The sequence below is a fragment of the Tiliqua scincoides genome, chromosome 1, assembly GCF_035046505.1.
Source record: "Tiliqua scincoides isolate rTilSci1 chromosome 1, rTilSci1.hap2, whole genome shotgun sequence".
NCBI classification, from domain to species: Eukaryota; Metazoa; Chordata; class Lepidosauria; order Squamata; family Scincidae; genus Tiliqua; species Tiliqua scincoides.
This window is the reverse complement of record NC_089821.1, coordinates 148662175-148686084: the sequence shown is the minus strand read 5'-3', so window position 1 is coordinate 148686084 and position 23910 is coordinate 148662175.

Below are 23910 nucleotides of genomic sequence, written 5' to 3'. Positions count from 1 at the left end.
GGGGGCAATCATGGAGGCCTCTCCAGGTAAGGAACGTTTGTTCCCTTTCCTCAAGGTTGCATTGCGGCTGCACCAACATTGGAAAGTTGGATAGGATTGGGCCCTGTTTACCTGTGTGAAACCTCACAGAGTAGATATGTGGGAAGGGTAGCATATGAGAGAAGAGACAGAACAAAGGCAGTGTGCTCTTAAATGTTTATAAGTTCAGAATGCCCTAACATTTTGCATACATTTAAGTGATTTCCTCAAATGATTCATACCTGTTTCTGTTGAATCAGGGCCCAAGAATGCACCCCAAGGCAGGCAAGAAATAATTGCAATGCTGCCAGGACTATTTTTTCTTTTTTTTTAAATAAACTAGGGTGGGCAACCTGCTCCAAGAGCAGCAGGCCACCAAGAAGGTACTGTTAATTATAATCCTGACAGTTGCATCTTATTTTGGTAGAAGTTTCCATCCCTTGTGCTTATGATGATAGCACATTTTTGACAACTGAAAACACAATTCATATTCACCTTTATTGTGGCTAATGTACCATATGTATATATTCTGTGCAGATCCCTCTGATGCTGTTGTGCCTTTGTACACTTTCACTCTGGTTGCTTCCCCATAGTTTGCATCAAACAGTTTTCTCCTCTTTTTTCCCCATCAATCATCATTTGTTTCAGCTTGTTCCTACTTCCTGTCTGTCAGCATATCCCAATATCCCTTGCGGTAGCTGGTTTCTGCAATGTCCTCTTGAGACTTTGTCAGTAGAATCACAGCAGTGTCATCCACTGTCACAATTCTGAAACTGCCCCATTGTGTTTTCAAAGCTTTACAGAGAAGCCACTTTAAGGTTTGGGTAATACAATATAGCAGTATTTCTCAAACTGTAGATCTTGAGCCAATTTCAGGCGGGTCCCCATTCATTTCAATATGCATTTTGTTTTTAATATATTAGACTTGATCCTGCCATGGTACGTGACTGCATTTGGGGAAATGTTACAGATCTGTACTTTCATCAAGTTACTATGTATATGCTTTTAATAATGATAGTCAATGGGCCTTACTTCTGGGTAAATGTGGATAGGATTGCTGCCCAAAATTTGGGATATTTGAGTTTTTTAAAAACAGATCACCAACTCCTTGGGAGGGTTAAGAGGGTTCTTCTTTATTTAAAATAAGTTTTTTAACTTATTGCAAACTTTTAATTTATTTAATTTTGTCATATGGGTGGTGTTAAAAATTTTCCTTCTTGATGATGTCATTTCCAGCCATGAGATCAATTCCAGATCAATGACATCACTTCTGGTGGGTCCTGGACAGATTGTCACAAAAAGTGGGTCCCGGTGTTAAAAAGTCTGAGAACCATTGCAGTGCAGTATGTTAAAAAAATGGAAGTGTTGAGTGAAAATTAAAGCTTTTATATGATCTATTTTTATAGGGCTTGATGGTACTTCTCATGCCCCCATAAAGAACAAAAATATTCAAAATTTCTAAAATATTGAGGATAGCTGTGCAAACGTTTACGCTTAATGGTCCAAGAAAGAAAGGGGCGCATGGCATGTGCAAAACACCTTCCTGTTGTTTGAAGCCTTTGTGCACAATTTACAGAGTTTAAATACAATGCTGCACATTATTTACCAGTAGTCCTCAATTACAGTGAAGACAAACAGCAAGTCACCAACTGTACAGAACATCAGGTAGGCACTCTATCCCAACAACATTTGAGCCTGGTTTACTAACATCAAATGAGGCAAGAGATACCACTGTAAATACAGAATAAATGACAGTGTACAGAGGTGGATCAGATGCCTACCACAGATATCATAAAACTGAGAGTACTTTACAGACACAGGTGGTGATTTGTGGCTAACTGAACCACAGTAACAAAAAATCACATGTGGGAAAACATTTATAGAAACAGCCTTACCACATGAAAACAAACAGATTCCTGTGATTCTCATAAAGGGTGATGTGTTCCTTGGACAGAGCTGTGACCTTTCATAGTTTCAAATCAGCAAATTAGCCAACTAAAGTTTTGATTGCAGTGTAAAATTTGCTCTGCGCCCTGATTGGAGGGTGCATCACTATGAAGGAATCTCAGGTACACTGGTTCCTTCTCCCACAACAAAGTTTTAATTTAAAAGAAAAGTTTCCTTGCGATTTGTATCTAGAAAATCCAATAATTTTAAGCAATAGCAAATGTTCCCCAGTATGTATTTCACTGAGATGCAATTGCCTGTTGTGAAATATCTTTTGGGCCTTTTTCTTGTTGTAAATGTTTGACCACAGTTCCAAGATCTGCTTGGCATTTTGATAGACTCGTCACTCTCATCAATGGCATTCAGTTCCTTTTTACAGTCAATTCTAGTTTCTCATGCTTACAGCTCAATCCAATGCTCCCCCCCCCCCCCATGCAGCAACACCAAAATGGCTACTGCTGCATCCTGCAGGCGGGACAGTTGCAAAGGAACATTTGTTCCCTTACCCAGGGGTAAGGCTCTGCACCATGGAAGGATCTACTTGGACCTATGCTAGTGAATTTGTTGGTGCAGATGTGCATGGAGCTATGCTGTGCGATCAGGTCCAGGATGGGGGCTACGATTCAATGTCCACTGCAGCCGCAAAAAAAACCCCTTCCTGGACCTCTTCCGCCTTCCTCCTGCACCTGTTTCCACCTCATCCCGCCTTCCTCCACCCCATCCTGCCTTCCCCCAACGTCTTACCTGCCCTGGTGGGTCCTCCTGGATCCCCCAATGTACACCGGAAGGTTCCAGTCTTCCTGCTGGCACTCCTGCAGCTGCTACTCTGCACACTGCCAGAGCATCTTTTATGGTTGTTTCATGGCAGTCCCTGGCAGTGGAATGCATGTTCCTCTGTCGGACAGCTCCAGTAGGATTGGGCCATTAGTGCTACCTCTCTTAATCGTTTGTCTTCTCCTTCACTTTTTCACTTATGTATGTGTTGTACTTCTGCTCTTCCTTGACATTTTAAGATGGAGATGCCAGTGGTCTTTCATTCAGACATCTATCAGCCCGACACCTGCTTTGCTCTTCATTTGCTAAAGTATGCACACAATTCCCTGGATCATTTATGCAGTTTTATTTACTTACCATGCCCCTTTCTTGAGCTTTGTTTTGCTATCTGTTTCATTATGCTTAGAATTCAGCTTCTTACATGTGGAATGCCCTTCCAATGAACAATGCACCCCTCCCCACTAATTTCCCAAACCTAAAACTTCCCTACTAGGTTCAAGAGTACACAGTTATTTTCCAGTACTATGAAACAATAGTATCAAAACTGCTGCACGTGGATGAGGTTGTCTATATGGATATATGTCTTTACAAAAAAAAGGCAAGATGAAAAAGAAATCACTGAAATGGGAGCACAAAATTCACTTTCTCTTGGGAGGAAAGAGATTGTTTCAAGGGCTCTCTGCCACCATAAAAAGGGTAATGGGAAGGGCAAAGGGTGAGAAAAAGGTTCCTGCCAAGTCAAGGCAGGACATTTGATAGCTCATCAGGGAGCAGAGTCAGGTTTAATAATGTCTCTGCTAAACACAGTTAATAATTGAGGTCAGCACTCTTGGCAAGGATAACAAGAAGATAGTCTCCCCAAGTGTGGAGTGATGGTGCGAAGGGCACACTGTTCAGAAAACACAGGTGGCAATTATAACGTTTGCCGAGGTATTCTGTTCTACAGACAGCTGGGTCACAGGGGAGGCTTAATAGGAGCACACGGTTGTTAGGCCATTCTCTCTGCTTACTTTTGAAAGTGGAACATGGAGGCAGTGCAGAGGTAGAATCTCCCCCCCCCCCCCCCAAAAAAAAAAATAAAAAATAAAAATAAAAAATCATCCTAGTACGGCTGAGCAGGCTTGGTTTAATTTCAAATTTTGTCTGAGGTTTTGAAGAAGAATTCCACCAACAGATGGCATCAAATTAGAAGCACTTATTTTCTTGAATAAAATGGCTGTACTTACAGCAGCTTCAGATATCTCAATTTGCAAAGGGAAGACAAAGTGCAAATGATTAATGGTTCTTGCTTTCCTGCCTCTTTCTGGCATCTGAAATGGCAGGGACAGGAGATGGAGTGTATATCTGTGTGGGCGCTTCTCTGCACTAGAAGAGCATGAATTTTCTCCACAAGGAGGTTTGGAACCCTCCATTTCCTCCTCCATTTCCTCCTCCTCCTCCAGGGCAGGAGGTCTGGCCTAGAGGGTTGAGCCTCCATTTGCCTGAAGATAACATCCGAAGGTCGCCAGTTCGAGGCCACTGGCACCGTACGACTTTGAAGCAGCTGACAAGCTGAGCCGAGCTATTCTATCTGCTCTGAGCATGGGAGGATGGAGGCCAGAATGTGCAACCAGATCAAGAAAGAAACACCTGAATGTTGTGGTTTCTTGAAAGATAGAAACTTTCTTTCAAATTGTAAAAATCCCAAGGGGATTTAAATTTGCCTGCCTATGTAAACCGCCTTGAATAAAGTCTAAGGAGAAATCTGAGGACCAAGAAAGGCGGTATAGAAATACCTGTATTATTATTTGGGGTGTCACTAAAAAGCACAAAACGGAGAAGTCTGAATCACTTGTACTGCATGATCCTTTTGTAAGTCACCCCTACTCAGTTCAGGTGTAGGACTAAAACAATTTTGTCTACATGGTGCTTCTCATCATATCATCAAATTGAGACATCTGAATATTCATTCTCTTGGTCCCTTTTATGAGAATGTGGTGAAAGAACTGGGGTCAGATTCAGCTCCAGGTCTTGCCCCTGCAGAAGATGCTGAAGAAGGCCTCAATGGGTCCAGTTTGACCATGGGAAGATTCCAGGCACAGGCCTGACACCGTCTCCCGCTCTGGTCAGCTGGGAGTGTGGGGGTGCACAAGGCTGTCGGCCAGTTCTGTGATGAGGCCACAGGTGGAGCTTGAGCCTGGGCTTCTGTTGCCCCACTGCCTGACCCAAGTGTTGACAACTCCCTCCACATGGAAACTCTGAAGACCTGAATGACAGGTTCGAGCCTTGGCTGATTTTGTGGGATATCGGGCTCAATCAAAAGAAGCCCTGACAGAGAGGGAGGGGGTCTCAGCTATAATGACCTAGTGCCTTGTGCAAACTGATATTCTGAACAAAGCTTTTTTTGGTGGGGGGGGGGGGGTGGGAATAAGGTAGAAGGTACTGGGGATGAGTTCACAAACCCTCCTCACCCCAGCAATGTCCTTTCTGATGGCTGTCTGCTACTGTTGTTTTGCATCTCTTTTGATTGTGAACCCTTTTGGGACAGAGCCATTAGTGATTTGATTCTCTCTGTAAACTGCTTTGTCAACTTTTTGTTGAAAAGCTGTATATAAATACTATTAATAATGTTAATAAGGTAACAATAAAATTCAATTCAAAATTAAAATTCAGAACGGTAACAATTAATTGCACAACTGGAGACCAGAGCTGGGAGGCCAAAAGATGGAGGCTGGGATAGGGGCAGTATTGGCTGCAGTGGCACCTCTGATATCCTATTCCCCTTCCTGGATGTGCAAAAGAGCTGGTGCAGGTGTGAGTAAACATATTTGGTCAGTGGAGGCTTACTTGTTCTCCCAAGTAAGAGAACAAGTCTTCCTTTACCCAGAGGAGACCTCTGGGACTGGCCCCCACAGGATGCACAGCACATGCCGATGATGTGGTTGCATCAGTGGGGGGGGGGGGAATAGATAGGATTGGGCTGTCAGTTGCACAAGCAAGTATACTGGTAAGCAGAATTTCCTTGTCCTTGATGAACTGCTCAATAACACAAAATATTGACTCCCCCTTTAGTAACTGTACTTAGTTGCCTTGCAAATAACAACTCTTAAATCAAACTTCTGTCTTTTATAAAGGTCACATAAGCAAGCAGCAAAGATTCATTGCCTGGCGAAGTTGACTCGTCCAGTTCTAATGCAAATTATGCTGTTCTAAGTATGCTGCACAATGTATCTTCCACATTGTCAACCATTACATCAATGTATCTTTGCACTGAACGGTTGCTGGGAGGAACAGTTTTAATTATAGTCAACTTTATCCATGCATTTGGAACCTGTGGATTTGACCCACCGCAGGTTCCAAACCCACGGCTGGAGGACCCACAGAGGAACTCCTGAACTTGATCTGAAGCAGTGGCATACCTGGAGGGGGCAAGTGGGGCAAATACCCTGAGCGCCAACCCTCCAGGGGCACCTCCTTGAGTCTCGCTGCCCATTCACCTTTTTTCTTTAAAGGGAGAGAAGCAGGCAGCTCCACCAGCTTCTGTCCCTTTTAAAGAAAGCCTCTTCCTGATGGAGGAGAGGCTCCAGGATTGCTGCTGGAGAGACAGCGAGCTGCTGCCTCTCTGGCAGTGACTCAGTGCTGGATTGGGCTGCTCCCTCTCCCCTCCTGCTTTATAGGAGGAGAGGAAAGGGGCACCCTAGAGAGGCAGCGCGTCAGCAGTTGCAACTTCCACATGCTGATGCTCTAGGTGCCCAATTCCTCTCCTCCAGAGGAGGGGAGAGGGCTCCCTAGAGAGGCAGCATTGCAACTCCCAGCATGCCCCTTCTCTAGGGCACCGCCTCATCTCCTCTGGAGGATAGGAGACAGGCGCCCTAGAGAGGTAGCATGCTGGGAGTCGCAACTCCCAACACTCCGATTTCGGAGGAGATGTGTGCTGCTCACAAGCAGCGTGAAGGTCTCCATTGAAGCGATCTGGGGCCGCTTCCAGTGGCGCCAAGCAGGGGAGCGCTGCCCACCTCCTAGAAGCGGTGCTCATCTGTGTTGGGTGCTGCTTCCAGCGGCCCCAAACTGTTTCAATGGAGACCTCGGCCCTGCTTACAAGCGACGCGGAAGTCTCCAGTGGGGCCTTGGCAGCCTCCTCCATTCCCCCTATTTTTCAAAGGGGGAACGGATGAGGTAGCTGCGCAGAAGTAATTGTACCACTGCCACAATTACTTCTGGGTCAGAGGTGGGGGGGGCAGAAAAAGGGGGTGCGGGGCAGAAAATGGGAGGATGCCCCAGGCATCGGAATCCCCAGGTACACCACTGACCTGAAGTTGCATCCTGAAGGTCTTCTGAGTCACAAGGGGGCTGCAACTCAGAATGCCTTCTGGAGTCTTTCAGCAGGCACTTCAAAAGTTTTTGTGAAAACTGGTAGTGTCTACCAGAAGACTTCAGCAGGCATTCTGAGGTGTAGGGAGGTTGCACACGACTTCCCCATGCCTCTGAAAACAGGTTGGACCATGGATTTCATTATCCATGTGAACGGAACCCCTGTGGATGCCAAGGGCCGACTTGTACATTGTGTGGTTACGTAGGGCCCAATCATATTCAACTTTCCAGCACCAGTGCAGCCACAATGCAGCCTTGAGGTAAGGGAACAAATGTTACCATACCTTGAAGAGGCCTCTGTGACTGCCCCACCACCACAGGATGCAGTGCATGCCCCATTGGCATGGCTGCACCGGTACCGGAAAATTTGTTAGGATTGGGCCCTTATGCAAAACAGTACTCAGAACCTAACCAACTGCTGGCAGAATGAGTTCTTCACCAATTGTATGTGGCTTTCTAAACATAACAAATAACATTGAAATGTACAATGCACACAAACTATCAATGTTGTGTAATGAAGCATTGCAAAACTTGCTTGACAGTATTGGTGGCTTTAAAAATTTGCCATCAAGTGATTGATAAAAAGTTAAGTTCTTGTCTGCCTACTCAGGTTGTGCCTTCTTCAAGTGTTCAACCAGTCTGGAAGACTTCATTGCCTCATTGGGAAATACCTTTGCACATACTGGCATATTGGCAACTGATGGTTTGTTGTTGCTGGTATAAATACATATTTTGGATATTCCAGTCTACATTTCTTCTTTGATTTTTCTGCTTTGATTTTTTCTGTTTTCTATGTTATTCAATGACAAGGTGAAAAAACCCACACGACAGTTTCTCAAAATGTAGTATACTGCTCTGACTAGAGCTCTGATGGTGTATTCATTAAAATGCTGATAGTTTCCATCAGATTTCAGCACTATACAGAGGCAGAAACTTGGAGGGTCATTTTCCAGTTTGATGCCACAATCCTACCACTGCCAGCTCCCCCCGCCACCCCTTTGTCTCTTAGCACCCCTGTAGGTAATCCCCCCCCCACAAGGGGCAGTACTGCCCACTCTGGGAACCACTGGTTTAAACCATTATGATTTCCTGTCACTCTGCTAGATCCAACCTCAAACTACAACTTATGCAACATTCTGTGATTCTTTCCTTCCTGAGATTTTCTTCTTTCTCCACAGCTAAGACTGCAAATACAGCCTGAGGAGGAAAAAAAAATTGCACTGAAAAGGGACCAGGGGAGAGGAGGGTTGAACAGCCTCTCCCTGCCCTACTTCCACACAGACACAACTTGTCAGAACTTCCTCAGGCTAATGGCTCAATCCTAACCAACTTGTGCTGATGCAATAATGCCAATGGAGCATGCATGGGGGGCGCAGACATGGGGGCCTCCTCAAGGTAACATTTGTTCCCTTATCTTGGGGCTACACTGCAGCTGCAATGGAAAGTTGTATAGAATTGGGCCCTAAGAGGACCTAGGCCTGGATATTCCCAGAGGGGGCACTTCCCAGGAATATATGCTGAGTTCAATTCCACAGTGGAAGAAATGTGGGATATGCACTGGCTCTCTGAGTTACAGACAGCTGCATTGGCTCTTTCGCACAGATCCAGTCCATCTTTTGTGGTGCTTCTGTGCAGGTGGAATAGCACTGAGCCAAGACCTGGCTGTCTCAACCTACATATGTTCCAACTTCTGGACATACCCCTAGAATGGAAGCGGTACGGATGTTGGGGATTTCATGTAAATGAAATGGGCAAAATAAACATAAGGCTACTCGAAGTTATTAATGGTTCTTCTAGACAAGAAAAGAGGCATGGGAATACATAATTTAATTACATGTTCCTGTCCTGGTTGCTATATAATGTTGTACTCAAGGTTATTTGAAGGGCTTCCACGCCAGAATGCTTGAGACAAATACAGTAACTGGGCTGTTTCAATGATGATGAAACTTATTAGTTTACAGAATTCAACAAAATGTGATTGAGTTGAGCATCTAGAAATGACAGTATATTAAAATGGTCTTTTTTATATTAAGCTTCCTATTAACTTGTACATGGAATAACAAACTATAAGATTTAATATCTAAGATTGAGAGAGTCCTCTTACAGATTGCAGGAAAAATGAATTTTTACATCTTTTATCAAGGAAACATGGAGAATTATATCTAGAAATGGCTATGTCCAGACTGTGAGCAGAAGATCACAAAAGATATGACCATTGCAGATTGGCAAGACAGTCCAGATCACAGTACCCTGGACAGCTCCAAGGGAACAAGTTGCTCTGCCTAAGGTCAGAGGTACACATCCCAGGCTAGACTCCAGAGATGGAGCAACAACTGACTGTATGTAATGGAATCCAACTTTCTTTTACTCAATTCATAAAATGAATAAACCATCACAATCAGATGTGTGTGATAATCTGAACTTTTTAATTACACTATTTAATATTAAGGAAAAGGATACACAGAAATTACTCTTTATCAAACTCATCTTTGCCGGGGAGTTTGGCAAGTCCTTCAGGACTGGGCTGGCTTGAGAGTGCAAATATTATCAACTGCCAGATTAAAAAAAATCACTGTTGTATTCACATACACATTGAGATCTTATGTATACATCACATGAAAGAATGAGAGCAAAATTTTGGCCTGTAACAACTGCAGGTGGTGAAGGAAAGTCATCTGTGAATGTTACCCTATGTACAAATGTAACTGCTTATAGTAAACTTCCATCAAGGAGAGGAAGACTAGACCTCAAATAAGAAATCTGTCTAAAAATAAATTTTAATTTTGCAAAACCGTTACAGTGTGAACCTCTCCAATTTCCTTTCTCAGAAACAGAATGCAATCTAAAAAATTACTATGACTCTTGCACAATACAGTAGCCAAAAGTAGTTTAAATTAGGCAAAGCAACAAACTGCCCTCAACTGCAACTGCTTGGATAATACTGAACAAGACGTGAAGCCTGTGAGGCCAACCCTCTTGCAAGCACATTTGATCCTCTTGCTCAAGCCATGTTTCGGTAATACACCTCAGGCAGGATGTGCTGTTAAATGATTCAGGCCAGGAGAGATTTGCAGCACTGGAAAAGTCAAGCTCATGTGTGCGTGAGAAAAAAAACATCACGGAAAAGAATTCACAGTGAAAACAGAATCCACTGTGTGAGTTACACCCTTAACCAAAGAATGGAAACTACAGCAGTAGCAGAGCAAGCAGCCCTGGGAGTGCTATTTGTAATTTGTCCCACTCCTAAATTATGTATCACAATATATATGGAAATTAAAGCCTCAAGTATGACATACAATAAATAATTGAGAAGGCTTCTTTCATCAAGTGTGAGCTGACTTCTAAGATATTGATCCTTCAATTTAGTTTAACATACAGGACTTTCACAGCCTGTCGCTGTGTGGAATTCCTCACCTGGGCAGGCACAGAAGCTGCTATATGCTCCTTAACGGTGTCCAGTTGTGTGGAATTGAGAAGGATGGTTTCCAAAGAGAAATTTTCACTTGAGGCCAGATTCAGACACCACAGGATTAGAACTAGTCAGCTTACCTCTTTGTTAAGTAGTTGGTCCAAGCCAAGGGCGATGTGCAAAAACAATGGTTTCTTCTTGGCAAATGTGAAACTGCTGTTTTATCTGCCTTGGCCAGTCATTCAGGTGAAAACTCCCCCACTGGGACCAGGCATCTGTAATGGTCGTCAAGTAGTATGTGCCTTCAGGCATCACATAAGAGGAAGAACACTAGGTGATGTAAATACTTTATAAGAGAAGGGAAATCAGAATCATGAAGCGACTTGCCTAGATTCAATCCTATTAATAGCAGGGGGGCAGGTGGTGATGGGTGACCCCTTCCATCCTCCAATGTGGAACTGGGCTCAGCAAATTGAGGAACTTTACTTCTCCCCCCCCCCCCCAAAAAAAAAGCCTCAAAACAATCAGAAAAAGAAAGCCTCAGTTTCGCTCTGAAAGGCAAGCAACCTGCTGTTATTGGTTCCTGTGAGAAGGGAAAGCCATCTTTAAGTTATTTCCTTGTCCCAAACTGGATTATTTCAAGGAAACCTATATGTCATCCTATATGTCAATATTCTGCATATTTTCATAGAACAGGTATCTAAAATGTCTGTAGTTCTCACACAGCAAACAAATCAAAGTTCAGTTAAAATCCACTGTAATTTGCCATCTCAAAGAGGAAAGAATTTCACAGAAAGGTATACTGTACAAAATAAGATAAATACACTTCATTCAGAAATTTATGTCAATCCAATAGTTTTCACCCTTTTGGGGGGAAATTCCCCTTCCAATCAACAATGCCCTGTTATACACACAAAGAGCAGAGATGTAACCATGTGGTTTTTTCCACTGCTAACACATTCAGTTACAAATTTAGGATCAAGTTATATTTCATTCTAATTATGTATCTTGTCCTGGTGGGTTGTTTGTTAGTTTTTAGTTTCTGTTTAAATTAGCTATTAGGGAGCATGAAACACAGCAGAACAATATAGCAGGAGAGGGCCTCGCCCCACTGTTGTGTCTCCAGCCCCCCTCCCACTATTTTAAAGAGTAAAAAACCTTCTACTGAAAGTCAGTAGAATATTTTCCCCCCATTTAAAGTAGTGCATGGAAGGAGGCATGATCAGGAGCTAAATAAGAACAGGAGCCAAGTTCTAAAGCAACCAACTACCCCAGCCATGGTTCTGCACTCTTCAACATGTGGCTAGTAGAAAAACAAAAAACAAAAAATCACCAGACCATGTTACACAATTATGGTAATGTGTAACTTGGCCAAGTTTGTTTATCAGTTGAGGCAGAGGTCCAGATGAGTAGTATGATCTCCTGCTGCGTGCTCACACACAATAACCTGCTTTGGAAGATAGCACTTTGAATTCAACATACCCACCTGTTCAATAGGCTGATATATGTTATTTGGCATTTTTTGTACTTATTGGTTTAATTGTTTTGTAATATGTTTGTGCCCTACACCTATATTATCACATAGCAATCCTATGCAAGTCTACTCAGAAGTCAGTCCCAGTTCAATGGGGTTTACTTCCAAGTAAGTATATTTAGGAATTCAGGCTCAATAGAACATTACAAAGAGTATAAATATTACAACTTGAACGCTCTCTAATTTAGGGAGAAAGTTGGGATAGAAATCCTATAAATAAAATAATAAATATATTGCACCAAGGCATCATGGCCATGCTGGCCACACATTAGATCACATATTTAAAACAAAAAATGCTGTAACAAGATATACTACTTGTCCTTAATGACAGGTGTTATAAGGAGTGTGACTGCTGAGTTACTTAACTATGGCATTACTTTCTTCCCTTCTATGTGACTTCACTGTCTTGATGGTACAAAATTTATTAAGGGTGATGCTGCCCTCAAAAAACCATCTCTCCCCATACTTGCACAGTTCAAAGAAACACCTGGCTTTGTGTATAATCACACTGGCCTTGTTCAAGACTGGGTTCTTTACAACCAATGGTAAAATAATTAGAACCTCATTACAATTTGGCTACATAGGGAAACAAACTGGTAGAGTAGCACATTTAGTTCAAACTGTCACACAAATAAAAGACTGATAATAACAATGTTTGACTTAGCCAAGAAATATTAGAGATGAAGCAAGGATCTGAGGTCTAAAAATGTGTAGATTATATTAGGTTAGGAAGCTTCTGCACTTGCTCCCGGTGTGGAAGGGATTGTCACTCTCGGATTGGCCTTTTCAGCCACACTAGACGCTGTGCCAGAACCACCTTTCAGAGCGCGATACCATAGTCTTTCGAGACTGAAGGTTGCCAATACAAGGAAGCTTTGCTAAAACCAACATGAATGGGAAAGTTACACAAACTGAATGGGAAAATCTCATCAATTGAACTTAGAGATGTCAAAAATATCAAGCCATGTATGCTAGGACAATTTTTTTTTTTTTATAAGTAACTGGGGGTTAAATACTTGGAAACATGGGACAAAGATATCTGAAAACTAGAGACTTACTAGGAGGTTCTGAACTGCTAATATGGGTACAGAGATAATAATTTCTTGGACACATTCAGATAAATGTTTGCACTAGGGATGGAAGACTCAGGTTGCAATCCTATCCACCCTTACCTTGAAGTAAGCCCCACTGACTACAAAGGAACTTACTTCTAAGTAGATATGCATAGGATTGGGCTCTTAGGCTGCAATCCTAACCACACTTTCCGAAGAGTAAGCCCCATTGAACAAAATAGGACTTATTTCTGAGTAGACCTGGTTAAGATCGTGCCCATACTCATACTCTTCTGCAAGACACTGGTGATGTCACATACAGAATGTTATATTCAGTTTGAGGTATCCATATTCAATGATGGTGAATTTGTAGTGGAACAAGATCAGAGACGGGCAACTAAATTACAGGAATGGCCAATTTAAACAGTAATTCCAAGAGTCCAGCCTGTGGACTTTAGAAGAGGAGGCTGAGAGGATAAAGTTGCACTCAATACATCAAGAAGAGAAGTTATTTACATTCAAGATGACTGTGTATACAGAAACTACTACAAACTGGACATTAACCAACCCACCTGTGTCTCCTTAGGGGACAGTTTACAAACTGAAAATGGAAATGTACACTGAGTTCACCAATGACATTACATTTTGGCTCACTGAAGCCATTTTGGCTTCAGTTTCTTGCTAAACACCAAAGAGAAGATGAGTGTGAGATGCTACGAACTGAAGTCTGAGAGCTAATTCCAAAGCAATGCTTGCTCTTTACACAATGATTCTTTGAATTGACTCTCTCAGAACATACACATAGTAAGATCAACACTAGAACAGCATATCAGTACAGCTTTTGTGAAGACAAATCTAGGATACTTCTCCCAAAAACCTTCCAACAATTTTTCCACATAAATCCACTCATTTCAAAGTCAACCCTCAATGTCAGATCAGTCCTGAAACAGCCAATTCAGTTGATCTACAATGCTTTTTTCCTTCAGTTTGCATTGGTATCTGAATACCCTGAGGCACGCTTTAATGGCTTTTAAGGAGTGCCTACCAGTCCTTCCCAGAGACTCACAATTCTCACTGTTAGATCTTATTAATAAAATAAAATCTAACCCAACTGCCATTTTAACAAGGGAGAAAGAAAGAGGGCCAGTGTGTATGTGTGTTTCTCTCTCACAGGTATATCAGTATAGGCCAGGGGTGTCCAAAGTTTTTGGCAGGAGGGCCACATCGTCTCTCTGACACTGTGTCAGGCGCCAGGGGGAAAAAAATTAATTTACATTTAAAATTTGAATAAATTTACATAAGTTTACATAAATGAATATATTAAAGATGAACTTATATGAATGAGTGAAGGCTGGCCTTTTCTTTGGTGCTGCTACTGCATCACAGACATGAAACAACAAGCAGTGGAGGGAGCCGTCATCCCACAGCTCATGCGAGAGGTCAAACAGTTGCCCTCACGCTGAGAGCAGTTGCATTGGGCCAGTGTGGGCTTCAACAAATCTCCGGAGGGCCAGAGGCTCATTGGAGGCTCCATGAGGGCTGCATTGAGAGGCCTTGAGGGCCGCAAGTGGCCCCAGGGCCAGAGTTTGGGCACCCCTGGTATACGCAGTTTGTGTCTGGGCTCTTCCAACTACAGGTGAGATCTCATATAACTGAATGTTCCTGCAGGTAAAAAAAATTCCTTCACACAGAAAAGTAGCACATCATGGAAAAGAGTGCTATCCTAGCATTCTCCTTGACATGCTAGGTTTCTCTGTGAAGGGAAGGTTGTTCCATTTGAAGTGACACAGTCCAAACCTGGGGACCCCCCCCCCCCCCATCAATAAGAATTTGGTTTTCAAAGAACAAAAGTTGCAAGAAGGAATAGAGAGAGCATTTACCTTGGTCATCATTCCTGCATTGCGATTGGCTGCAGAAATTGCTGGAAAATGAGATATCAAATTTCCAATGAGGGCAAAAGATGACAACAAACCTTTCATGGCAATGAGCTTTCCACAGCAATGTTTTCTTCAAGGTTTTTCTTAAGCTTCCATTGTCCTCTAGAGAAGAGCCTGTTCCACCTCCATGTAGACTTGCTAAGCAGCTTGCTTGCTCCCTGAAGCCTTCGGTTCTCCCACCTAGGTAGGGCCTGTGCCTTTGAGCACAATTAATACAATCAGGAAATCAAGTCATGAGGGGGAAAAAAACACAAAATGCCTCTCTTCCATCACCTTTTTTGTTAGCGGTTATAGACATGAAAAGTACAGAAGAGATACTTTATCAAAATTATTTTTTAAAACAGTTTATTCTTAAAAAGAAAAACAATACGTCCAGAATTATAACAGTACGCGCAGACTTGAGACTGCCAGTCTGGTGACTGCCATGGGGCCTCAGGATGCAGTGCTAACCACTTTGCTGCCACTGCACCCGGTGGCACTGCCTTTAGGATTGGGCTGTAAGTCCCACTGAACACAGATATAGGATTGTAGTACATATAAGAGAATACATGCAGAAGGACCAAGTTACATGACAGATCGACCACGATAATCAAAGCCATGATTATTTTCCATTCCTGTGAAGATTGAAGACCTGCCCTTAGTTTTCCTTCCCCAGCAAATAATAGGGAGACCTCTTACTAAATGTACTTGCATTATTTTAACAATGGAAATATTTATTACATGGGCATTTAGCCACTAATGATATTAATGATAGCCATTTAGCCATTGATGATATTTTAATCTAACCTGTCAACTATTCCCAAGGCAATTACCAATCAAACCATGACCAACAATTTAAATAAAATATCACAACAATCCACCATCATCCTAATACCCCAGCAAAAACCTGCATCACTATAGCAATCTTCATCAACAAGGTGCTGCATTAAATGTTTAGGAAAAAAATTAACCTGGAGTCTTGATGGCAGGCAGAAAAAGGCTTGGGGGATACAGATGCCATCCAGTCCACACCCCAACCCTGGTGTCCTAGCTATGCTGTTGATCTCACTCTGGGACCAGCAGCAGGTCTAGTGAAAACATTATTCTCTGTAAATCTGTTACTATGGTTGTCTCCTCTCACTCTATTGTGATGTCACAGAGCTCCACTGCTGACTCTCCTGGCAGCACCAAAGGGTTGGAATGGGAATGGAAGGTTTAAGTAGGAAAATGAAAGGTTGAGCTGAAACAATATAAACAAGGGTTATGAATGGGGGTGGGGGGGACTTATCAGAGAGGCCTAGTTTTCACTGAGATGCTCAACTTGTGTACAGGATTGCAGCCTAAGCAGTGGCGTTGCTAGGCAGGTGCAGGGGGTGTGGGCCGCACCGGGTGACGCACACGGGGGGGGTGACGTGCAACAACAACAGTATTTATATACCGCTTTTCAACAAAAAGTTCTCAAAGCGGTTTACAGAGAAAATCAAATATCAAATATCTAATGGCTCCCTGTCCCAAAAGGGCTCACAATCTAAAAAGATGCAACACCAGCAGACACCCACTAGAAAAGACACTGCTGGGGTGAGGTGGGCCAGTTACTCTCCCCCTGCTAAAAAAAAAAAAGAGGAGCACCCACTTGAAAAAGTGCCTCTTAACCAGTTAGCAGGGGTCACTGGGGGGTGACAGGCAAAAACTGCAGTGGTTAGGTGTAACACCATCATGTTTTATACCGTTGGATGTGGAATTTCCAGTGGAATGCAATGCAAAAAACCAGAGTGAAATACCTCCTTTCTATCAAATGTTATGGCCAAAAAACCAGAGAACAAAAAATGCGTGAAGCCCTATGGAAAGTAAAACTGAGCCGTATCTCGTGTTTACTCACGAGTAGGCGAACTTGCTTTAGTAGGCAAACTTGCTAATTTAATTATTTGTTTTACTTTAATTATTTACACTTATTTATTTTAATTTGCCTGATGATGTCACTTCCACCACGACCACTTCTGGTGGGTCTTGGACAGACTGTCTTTCTAAAAAGTGGGTCCCAGTGCTAAAGGTTTGAGTACTGCTGCAATAAGGTGTTAGTAAGTTGACACCCTGGCGGTATGTGTGTCTGTGGCACCACTAGTGACCAAAATCACTAAAATCACAGTTTGGAGGAATAATACTATCATGTTATATATCAATCAATGCATCATTTCATGCAGAATGCAATGAAACAAACCACATTGAAATATCTGTGTTCTATCAAAAGGTACAGCCAAAAAACCAGTGGGGGGCAGAGTGATGGCACATCACCACCCCCACCACCTGGGGTGTTGCTCCGCTCCCCACATGGGGAGTGACGCACTGACATCCCGCAGCGGGTGACGCGAACCCTAGTGACGCCACTGAACCTAAGCCATGCACCTACAGGAAGATTTAAAAGCAGGGTGACTGGGATGAATTATATGGCAGGTGAATCAAATAGTAATTTGTCACTAAACCACCATATCCATTGTGCATCTCAAAGAAATCACCTTTTTGAGGGAAATTAGCTGACACACAAGTGGAAAACATTTTGACAGACAAATTAAATCTAAGACTTCTCCTGCTGCTTTTAAGTCATGATTTTACTCATGTCATCTGTGAGTCACCAGCACTTTTATGCTCTGAATTTTCTGGCATCCTCCGCCTCTCCTAAGAGCAGGAGGTTCACATTTTCCAAAATGGTTGCCTAAAACACGAGGGTTTAAGGCTTTATTCAGATGGTGAATGTCGTTCAAAAGCTGTAAGTATCCAGCATCTCCTACTGTAATGGTTCTATCCATCTATACAGCAATCTCAGTAAGTCGATGCTTATACCCAGGGCCTAGGGGGGGGGGGTAAAGGGGGTAATTTGTACCCAGGCCCAGGGTCAGAGGGGGGTCCCAGGAGCCAAAGGAGGAGGCCCAGAAATTTCCTAGGATCTTAAGTTTTCCAATCTCACCCAGAATCTCTGCCCATGTGGGATGCTGGGGGCATTACTGTGGGCACATGGCAATGACTACTGCCACAAGCCATACACACCAGGCCCAGGAATGCATAAATTCTTTAACAGTGTCACATCTGGGAGGAAACTGACCTGCTACAGTAGTTCTTTGGCTTGGGATCTGCTAACCATGGAGTGTATAGGAGCTTAGTGACACAGCTGTGGGACTGCAGCTACTGCAGAAGTCAGTCTTGGTGTACACAGGACTTTTTTATATTCTAGTGTAAGCCTAAATGCAATGATGCTAATCTCTTGCAATGATTTTCTATATTTGAAATTTTTTCGAGGGACTTAGGAGTGAGTTTGGTTTTCCATATTACTGTATCTAGCTGCCAGTGCCAGGCAGGCAGGTAGACCTGAACTCTGCATTGGGAAGCCTAGTAGACCTGGGCTCCAAAGACTATTCAGTCTGTTGCCATTTTCCTCCTGCCTGTTTTGCCCCCATTCTGCCCACCCCCATTGCCACCCTCCTCCCATTCTGATTCACCCCCTCCCTCTTTGTGAAGGGGCCCAAAAGAAACTTTATACCCCCTGATAAAATTCCTCTTGGAGGACCTGCTTATACCAGTCTTCAGGCTCCTGAAAGCTCAGGAACTCTTCCAGGGAAAAAAGGTGATCAAACCCCTAGTCACTATTAACAACAAATGATTTATATCTGGAGGAGGATGTTATTAGTCTTCCTCACAGGGTGTGCGGTGTGTATGACAAATAAACAATATCTGCAACGTGGAAATAATTCCTCCAGTGTTATGCCTTAAAATTATCGATATTTTCAACAGAAGTTTTAAGTGCACCCTCAAATGTCTCCCCTTGGAATGAACAGATTTTTGGCTTGTTCAGACTAGAATTGTGATATTTAAATTGGGTGTGGGGGTAGCATGCAGGGAGGAGGGAGCAGGACATGAACACGCACATCCTTAATTGCATGTGGGTGGGGTGGGGCCAACTTTGGACATATTATCTGAACCAGCCCTGAGAAATGTTTAATTCAAATGACTTGTAAATTGCACCACATAATATCTACTTCAGTTGGTTCCACTTGTGGGAGATACTGTTCTTTTTCAAAAGGTGAAAGTAGCATCTGGCCACTTGGTTCTGACAACCAGGGAAGAACCAGCAATCAAGTGGCAAGTGGCTGGTGTCCTGGGTGACCACAAATTACAGAATTTGTGATTCTACAAGATGTACAAAGATAACTATCCATTCTTGAGAAGAAGACTGCAGCCAACACTCAGCATTATCCTTATCTGGGAGGGCTGCAATAACTAATATACTGGTGACATGTGTCACTTGTTACACCCATAAGGAGAGACAATGGTGAACCTGGGGAAAGGGGAACCTGGCTATTCACGAAACAGGGAAATGACTGTCTATGACTCGATAGGCTTACTCAGGAATTGTGAACCACTTAAAGAACAGGCTGAGTCAAAAGTAATCCTGACGAATTTGATCCAAGCTTGAAACTATGACCTGAAATTTAAAATGGACAGATGTAACATTCGCCATGTAGAAAAAGGATCTAGGAGATATAAAAGTGGGAATGGGGTGCAAAGAAATTCCACGGGAGGGGGAAGGCTCACAACAAGACTCAAAGATTCTTCAATTGTAAAAAAGTGGTGTATTTAAGAGTAGTAGCTGTTGCAATAGCTATTTATACTTTGTAACTATTACATGGTCTCTCTCTCTCTCTCTCTCTCTCTCTCTCTCACACACACACACACACACACACACACACACACACAAGTATATAGATATCCACACACCTTTTTAAACAAAAGGGTTTTTGTGCCTTAAAACCCATCAGCAACTGAATGGGTTCTAACAACAACCAATGTTTGGAACTTGTAAGGAATCGCATAGAGGTGCTTCAACTGAATTATCATATTGGGCCTGAAACATAAGAAAGGGCATTGACTCTCCCTCTGCCCTCTCCACAACATACTCCTAAACAACAACACAAGAAATGTGTGTTTGGCAGCAGCATTGTTAAAAAGGGTTTGCAGGGCTTGCTCATGAATGCAAACCTTAATTGGAGTAGATGGTGTGATACTGTCACAAAAAGGGTTAATATTCCTGCAACTTGCATAAAAAGATACATAAGGGTTGGGCATCCCTTAGCTGGATTTCCAAAATATGGAGTATCCCAAAATATGGAATTTTTTGACTGCCAACGTGACTTTTTGTTTACATTTTTGCCTAAAGAAATAAAATCACAAACTGCTTCATGCACAAACTTTGTTTCACGCACAAATATTTAAAATATTGTATAAAATTACCTTCAAGTGAAGGGGTATATGAAACATCAATGAATTTTGTGTTTAGATTTGGGCCCCATCCCTAAGATCTCTCATGGTATATGCAAGTATTCAAAAATATTGAAAAATCCAATATCCAAAATGCTTCTGGTCCCAAGCACTTCAGCTAGGGAAACCCAACCTGTACATTGTGTTTATGGCCCAGGAAATAGTAATGCTTCTACTCAGAATGTAAGAGATCATTCAGAGCCCAGTCCTGAGCCTGCACTGCTGGCACTCCACCGATGGTGAGTGTCGCAAATGTGCTGCAAAACACATTTGCGACCCTCAGCGCTGATGCTAGCTCAGAGCCAGCTGGCGCTGGGCTAATGCCAGTGGATCACTGGTGCTCTGCTGCTCAGCCATTGCCTAAACCGTGGGGAGGCAAAGAGGTAGGTGGAGTGCGGGGCGGGGGAAGCAGGGAGGAGGCATTCTGGGGTGGCGGGAAGGCAGGAAGGAGGTGTGCCAGGGGAGGGAGTGGGGTGGAAGGGAGGCAGAACCAGAGGAGCTCTGCTCCACTGCATCCAGCCCCTCTGCGCCACTGGCTTGACACGAATGCTCTTGATTCTGCGCCAGCTCAAGGGGTGCCACAGAATTGAATAGCCCCATTGCTTGCCTTACCCAGGGGAAGGGGACTTTCATCCCCTTCCCCCAAGGAGCCACCAGCAGCTGCCCTGTTGCGTGCAGGATGCTGAGGCAGTTCCAACGCAACGGGCAGCTCAGGATTGGCTGTGAGACCATTATACTACGTTTTGTGGCTCACAAAATTAAAAACATTAACACACAAAAAAGGGTACATAGAAGAGTTATGTGGGTGTCAAACAAATGAGAAAAGGATTAGGTATATTCAACCTGGAGTAGAGAAACTGAAATCAAACAAATGGTCAATTTCACCATTCCAGTTTATCAAGTTAAATTTGACCTCAAATATGAGTGCTTACTTGATCTTGGCAGGTGTCAAACATGATATCTGGAGCTGTCAACAGTCACATTGCAAGTCATCAAGTCATGCTCTCTCTTATTAAATATTGATCCTTAACGCAGTTGCATGTCAAATACCAATATATTGGTGAATACTTCAATATTCAGAAACTACCTGGGGAATACTAAATATCAAGGTTTACAGAACAGAATTTTAAGGGGAGTTTGGGGGGAACACAACTCTAGGGAGGACATGTGAACTACCTGGCAATGACACCTTAGGAGCAAGCAGTGGGCAGTCCAATCCTATACTTCCCAGAGCCTGCTGGAGAAGCAGTGCCAAAGTAGCTACTGCTGTATCCAGCCAGTGCCGGGAAGTTGCTGGGAGTCTCCTTCCCCTTCGTTTCCTTCCCCCGAGGAAAGTCCCGACCCGGCAATGTCCCGGAAAGCCAGACCCGACCTTGTGTCTGTCTGGCTATTTTGCCTATTTTGCAAGAGCCTCTGTGTTGGGCCAAAAGCCAGTGGAGCCCTGCTCCACTGGTCTGACCCCTTGTTCCGCCCTCTTTTGCCTCCCCCAGAGACCGCACCACTGCCTGGTGATTTCACTTACCCCGGCAGCAGCATGTTCTCCCCCGTCAGTGCTGGGCCCGGCACCTGACTAGCGCTGACCCAGCGCCAGTGCTCCTTACTCTCCAGGTGTGGTAACATGCTTTATGGCATGTTTACAGCATCCAGAACCGGTGCTAGGACTCCACACCAGCACTAGGAAATTAGAGGATTAGGCCTTAAGTTCATTAACAAAGGAAGTATGATAGCTTAAGTGGTTTGTGAATTGCATTACATAATACCTACATCTGCTCAATTTCCTGCTATTTCATGTGGACAAACCAGCAGTTTCACAGCTTGGAGGCACTCATTAAACACATTTAGCACACACCAGTATTTGCCAGGTAGTCTTGACTGACAGCAAACTTCCTGACCCCTAACCCTGTACTTCATAAAGCTGCCTTACTAACATATTACTTACACTTTTCTGCTATTACACCACTGTGTAGACTTTGACAAAATAGGAAAACAATATTCTAAATTGCTTTGCCACTAATTAAAAGGACTAATTAAGAGTTGCAGCCAGCAATCTAAAGGACACCCAAAAAGTGTAGTGCAAGAGGACTAATTAACCATGATAAGTAGATGTTGAAACAGTTTTGAATCTCCACCATTTCAGAATCTTTCGGGAAGTACTGAAATACCTATATCAGGTATTTAATGTAATCCAGGTTTAAATCAATAACAAAGGGGGTGGATTTTCTTTTCTTATATTCTTAATTTTACATTATGCTATTTGATTGACATGCTGATCTGCCAATGGTAGTTTTTCGCTTGCGGCAAATAGCAAGTATGGTGGGGGGGGGGGGTTCCAATTCCAGGCCTGGACTGTGCAAATGGCTAAATTTTCCCTCCTCCTATGCAATGGTGCCAATCTGAATGGGGCTCCATATGGCTATTTACATTCAAAAATCAGTTACATAAGACCGGGGTCAACCCTATCATAAAAAAGGTGACAGACTGTGGTTCAGTTTTGCGTCAGTGCAGCAAACCATCCAGCACCCCTTGCTATGGATAGCCTGCAAAAGAACAAAGGCGAAAAGACACCACACTACTTTTTCTCTTCCCTTTCCAACAGAAAAGGATGTAAGGGAGAGAGATTTGAAAGGAAAATGACTGGAGTGATTTTAGTTGAAAAAAGAGAAAGGAGATGGAATTGAGGGGGTACTGTTTGCATACTCCACTCCAAGCAAGAACATTTATATTAGCCGCCACTGTGCAGGAGGACAGCAGTGCAGAGGGGAACAGTGGGCCATGCTACAACGCTGCAGTGTAGCCCATCACACTCCATTCTTCTTCTCCACCCCCTCTTCCTTTTCCAACCAGGAAGTGGGAGGGGCAGAGGCCGACACACCACCAGGAAAGGTGGGGCAGCACTTGACATGCTGCCTCAGGTGTCAGGAGGTCTTGGGCTGGCCCTGAGATCATGGGACTGCCATGGCCTTTTGGTGCATCAGCTTTCAGCACACCATCACCACTAAAGCTGAGTGCCAGTGCTGCTTGGTGTGCGCTGCTGCAGCTGTCACTCAAAATGAGTGAGCGGAGTGGTGCAAGGCAGCCCTGTTTTGTATTTAAGATTTGTCCTGCACATATTACATTTTTGTGCCAATCCATGTGGATATATTATGTTTGGGATCCCAGCACTTGTGACATTTTAAAGTCAACTATGTATAAGTGTAACTTTGCATAGGTGACATCAAACATGACACAAGCATTTGAGCAGACAAGGACTCTATTGGTGCAGTAGCTCTTATGGGTCACTTACATAAAACAAATAGATTCAGGGCTGAATCAAGCAAATCCTGAGCACAAAGCCAGTAATCCCTGTTTTAACTCAATTCAGGCTCCTGACGTCTTTGTTGAGAGAAGGAGAGAGACACAAAGGAAAATATTTGGGGATCATTATTCTTCAGATGTAAATGTTTGCCAGAAATCTCCTCAGACCTGTAGAATATTAGGGCTAGGTAAGAGATGGGGGGGGGGGGGAAAGAAGGTCAGAAGTTAAAAAAAAATAGATGCAGATTTGTGGAATACAGCCCCCCCCATTTTTTGTACTTTTGACTTTATTCCCATATTTATATTGAC